Source organism: Macadamia integrifolia, chromosome 5 (assembly GCF_013358625.1).
Source record: "Macadamia integrifolia cultivar HAES 741 chromosome 5, SCU_Mint_v3, whole genome shotgun sequence".
Classification (NCBI taxonomy): Eukaryota; Viridiplantae; Streptophyta; class Magnoliopsida; order Proteales; family Proteaceae; genus Macadamia; species Macadamia integrifolia.
In genome coordinates this window covers 23,015,647-23,020,391 of record NC_056561.1, presented here as the reverse complement: position 1 = coordinate 23,020,391, position 4,745 = coordinate 23,015,647, and the positions used below count along the sequence as shown (strand labels likewise).

General features: G+C 38.8%; 1 pseudogene; it reads left to right on the top strand.

Annotated features, from left to right (window-relative positions):
- The first annotated feature begins 219 nt into the window (after nucleotides 1-219).
- LOC122077964 lies at nucleotides 220-1,705 on the top strand (annotated as a pseudogene).
- Nucleotides 1,706-4,745: the final 3,040 nt, after the last annotated feature.

Here is a 4,745-nt window from a genome sequence, read left to right as displayed (position 1 = left end):
TTAATTAACATCCCTACGTACAACGTACTACCTCTATGTGTGGCTAGACGCTTTCCTCTCAATTTCTGATATTCGAACCTACCACCTGTGTGTGTGTGTGTGTGGCTAGAAACTTTCCTCACTAAGTCCCCAACAACTTCTCTGCTTCTCCCCAAAAGATCTCATTTACCCATTTCAATTAGGAGCAGAAAGAGTTGAGTTTCTAAGGTCCAAAGCAAAATGGCCAAAGATTTGCATGTAGTAGTGGTTCCATATGCAGCCTTTGGCCACTTAACTCCATTCTTCCATCTCACCCTTGCTTTAGCCAAGGCTGGGGTCCGTGTCTCCTTCATTTCTATTCCTAGAAACATCCAAAGACTCCCAAAACCACCCTCAAACCCAGCTTCTCCTATAAATTTAGTAGCATTTCTGTTACGATCCCATATTAGTTTATGGGGGCTAATCCCACATCGATTTTCTATGGGAATTGATGTGGGTTGATATGGTTTTGGATTCGGATTGATATGGTCTTGGGTCCTTTCACCTTGTAAGTCGATTTATGGAGTTGATTTCTTTCTAGGACCATAACAATGGTATTAGAGCAGCCGATCTTTGGCCCAACCCGTGTGCGGAAGGGGCGACCTGATGCCATCAACTTATGGGAGATGATGGGGGTTGATCCCACATCGGTTTCCTATGGGAATTGATGTGGGTGCCATCGCTCGAATGGATCACATTCCCTTCATCGGTAGCCATCTGACGAGGCTCTGAAGCCTATGGCTTCTATAATTTCATTTTTAATGCGGATCCTAGTGAACGAGTAGGTAAGATTATAAGAGGTTGTAAGGCTGTGGCCATACGTAGTAGCATGGAAATTGAAGGTGAGTACTTGGTAGTACTTGAGAAGATCAACCAGAAGCCAGTTATTCCGGTAGGGCTACTTCCACCAGATCAGCCACATCAGCAAAGAGATTATGGTGAGGAATGGAGTAAAACCTTTAAGTGGCTTGATGGAAAAAAACCCAAGTCTGTTGTGTTTGTAGGGTTTGGTAGTGCATGCAAATTAAGCAAAGAACAAGTACATGAGATAGCTTATGGGCTAGAGCTTTCCAATCTACCATTCCTATGGTCACTCATCAAACATTAACATCAACATCAACATCAACATCAACATCATCCGGGTATGGTTTTAATTAAATCTCTTCTATTAAGATATATTGTATGTGTTCATTGATCCATCATATTGATCCTATGATATTTTCCATCAGATAAGGCATCTGAAGTCGAAATTTTACCACTGAGCTTCATAAAGAACACGGCCGGCCGAGGTTTGGTGTGCATGGGATGGGCTCCTCAAGCTGTAATTCTAGCCCACCCTGCAATTGGAGGATCTTTGTTTCATGCAGGGTGGGGTTCTATCATAGAAAATCTCTAGTATGGTCATAGACTCATTGTCTTGCCTATGATTCTTGATCAAGGATTTAATGCAAGGTTGTTGGTGGACAAGGGTTTGGCTGTTGAAGTTGAGGAAAATAAAGATGGGTCTTTTAGTAGGGATGCCATTGCTAAGTGTCTGAGACAAGCCATGGTCTCAGAAGAAGGGAAGAAGTTAGGCCTCAAAGCAGCAGAAGCGGCTACTGTTGTCAACAATCCAAGCCTGCATCAAGAGCATTACATTGATGGGTTTGTCCAGTATCTGAAGAACGGGGTTGCAACACAAAATTGATCTTCCTTTCCATGTTCTTTGGATCTCTCTCTCTCTCTGAATAATGGGTTCTTATGACAAATCAGTATACCTAAATGTTGTTCCCTCCCCTTTCCCCTTTCCCCTTTCCCCTCTCACCTTCAGAAGCTACACAACTGTTGGATGGAGCTTCTACCAAAAAAAAAAAAAACTGTTGGAAGGTGTGTGAGGGGTAAAAGTGTAATTACACATCCTCAGCCAACGGTTGAAAGCACGACATACAAGGCCGTGCATATAACCTTCTGCTAAGGTTTATTTTAGTCCTCGCCATCTGATTACATTTTGGGACAAACATTTTTTTCCCCAAGAAGATTAGATTAATTTCCATGGAATTCCACTTCCTATTGGGTTTTCCCTGCAAAAAGATTGAAAAATTATGAATTAGCAATGAAAGTGGAGAGTGGTGAATCTTCACGTATGTGAATGTACGTGAATGTTCCTCATGATCCGTGGATATGACATTTATTAAATGAGGAGAGAGAAAATAGATATTATATCCATAGACCAAGGACGTTCATGTACATTCACATATGTGAAGATTAACGAGACTCTGGAAAGTGGTTTTGAGGCTGGAGGCAATAGTAACACCTTTTGTGGCGAAAAAAAAAAAAAAAACAAGAGGTGAAATGAGAGCTCCTATGCATAACCTAGCGTTCAAACACAAGGGGTGGCAAAATACACTCCTATCCATGTGAAATTCAAAAAATCCACTTCTTCTTGATGTCCAGGTGTGCCCCCTCATTGGCTTCCGTGTTGACACAGAGGCCAAGCGACCCAAGAACATACATTTCCCTAAAAAATAAATTAATTTATTTTCATTTTCGCAAAATGTTTTCCATTGATATTGAATGTTATGATAATGATATTCATGGTAAAAAGATTATAGAAATTATTAATTTTGTGAAAACTTTTTGTTAATTATCATAATAGTTTCCATGGCAAAAAATAAGAAATTAATTGATTGTTTTAAAAGGGAAAGGAAATGCAAGGAACCATTATGGTGACGAAAAGTTTCTTTCATGTTTTTTTACTATTTAGAAATTAAGCCATTTTAAGGGGGGACGGGCTGTACATTTTTGGATATATAGGGGGTTTGGCGATGCACATATGACTAAGGGTATCAATTTAGTACTGAATGTGAATGCTGAAACTGGCTGTTTAAAATTCATATTGAGCCTTGTGAAAATTGTCTACAGCGATTACATTGGTACAGTGAACATCGGATGACTAAGAGTCCCTTGGGGGCGTGTGTCCAGATGCTCTCAAACGTTTGATGCTCACCGTATCTCACCGCTCAACATAGAATATGTGGACTAAACCGAAGGAGATACAATATCATCTATTTTTTAAAACAACACTTTAATATGATCAAATTGTATCAAAATACTGAAACTGTACTAATTGACACCCTTACCGAATACCAATTTGAACCACAATGGGCGGGGCCAGTCCTTTGATTGGTTGAGCATCAGCTAGTGTGGAAACTTTACCTCCATTGCACATCATTGCTTGTTTAATTACCATCTATCTGCCAAAGTTCCATAACAACTAAATGGTTAAACAACCAAACTACAAGCACAAGAATGCATGAAAGACTGCCATCTTTTCGGGCAATTCAAGTTTGATATCTCCATGGTTTTGATGTATTTTCTTTTTCTTTCTTTTTTCGCTTGTTCACCTCGCCTTAGTTTTGATGTATGTCCCTCCCTTTTATGGTGATTGTTTCGTCCCCCTCGGGTTTTATGGTATCACATCCTTATATGATTGTTTTAGCTAGTTGAGTTTAAGCTGACTTGTTGTCTGTCTTATTGTAGGGTCTTTGAGTAAATATACAGTGAATATGGGGGAGCGATAGTAATTGCCCCACCTAGCTACCACTAAAGTGTGTGGGGCTAAAAATTTGGGAAAATTTCTATCACTCGCTCCCTTACACTTACCCTATACTTACACAAACTTTCTTGTTTTTGATTCACCCATAAAAAGTAAACTTCTACCTCTCCTTCCCCCTAGTATTTTTAAATATCTAAATTATCCTTCCGTTTTTCCATGTTAACTAATTGGTTCCATTTTCAATATAGTGAACATGACTTCCTCCTCATCCTGAGTTTTCTAAAATTAATTGCGACACAGCCCTCCCCAAGACTCCTATTATCATGAGAAATTACTCCTCTTTCATGCTTCCTCCATTCTAGCTACATTTTTGGATAGTCTAACGGATGGAGTTCTTGAAGTTCGGGTCAGCTTAATTGCAGCCCTGAAGGAAGGATAGACTCGCAATGAATTGGAGTATGATAATTCAAAAGTGTAATTGGAGCTTTCTCTCAGGCTTGAATGGTAAAACCAGGCAGATTGGCTGCTCGTTAGCAAAAAAAATAAAAATAATTCATTTCTCTCCCCAACAGCCATCCACCCATCCATATTTCCCACTTCATTCACGATATATATCAAGCATCGATCTATCCTTTTTTTTTTTTCATTTTTATTTCTTTTGATGGGAGTAGGGCCAGGAAAAGAATTGTCCCATGCCCCATCTTCGCCCCACCAATCTAACTGAATTATAACATACCTACCTACTTTTTTATTTTTTAATAGAAACATTCCTACCTACTAGCTACCTGTTTGTGTGTGGTTAAAACTCTTCTCTTACAGAAAATTAAGGCATTGTTTGATAATGTTCCGTTTTTGCGTTTTCTTGTTCCCAGAAACAGAGAAACAACCTAAAAAGCCTTTGATAAAGTTATTTCATGTCACCCGTTTCTGGAAATATAAATCACAATTTATGTCTATTTACAATTCTAGAAACAACTTTGACGAAACAAGTCAAACTTGTTGAGTCGTTTCTAGAAACGAATTTGAGAGAAAAAAAAAAAAAAAAAACTATTATGCCCAATAAATCTCTCAACTATTTAAACCTAAAAAAGAAGCAATTGAACTCTCTCTCCCTTTTGGGCATCTGATGACACTATTTGGTTTTTTTGTGGCATTATGTCTACAAAAAACATTTTGAGAAACAGGTTTATCA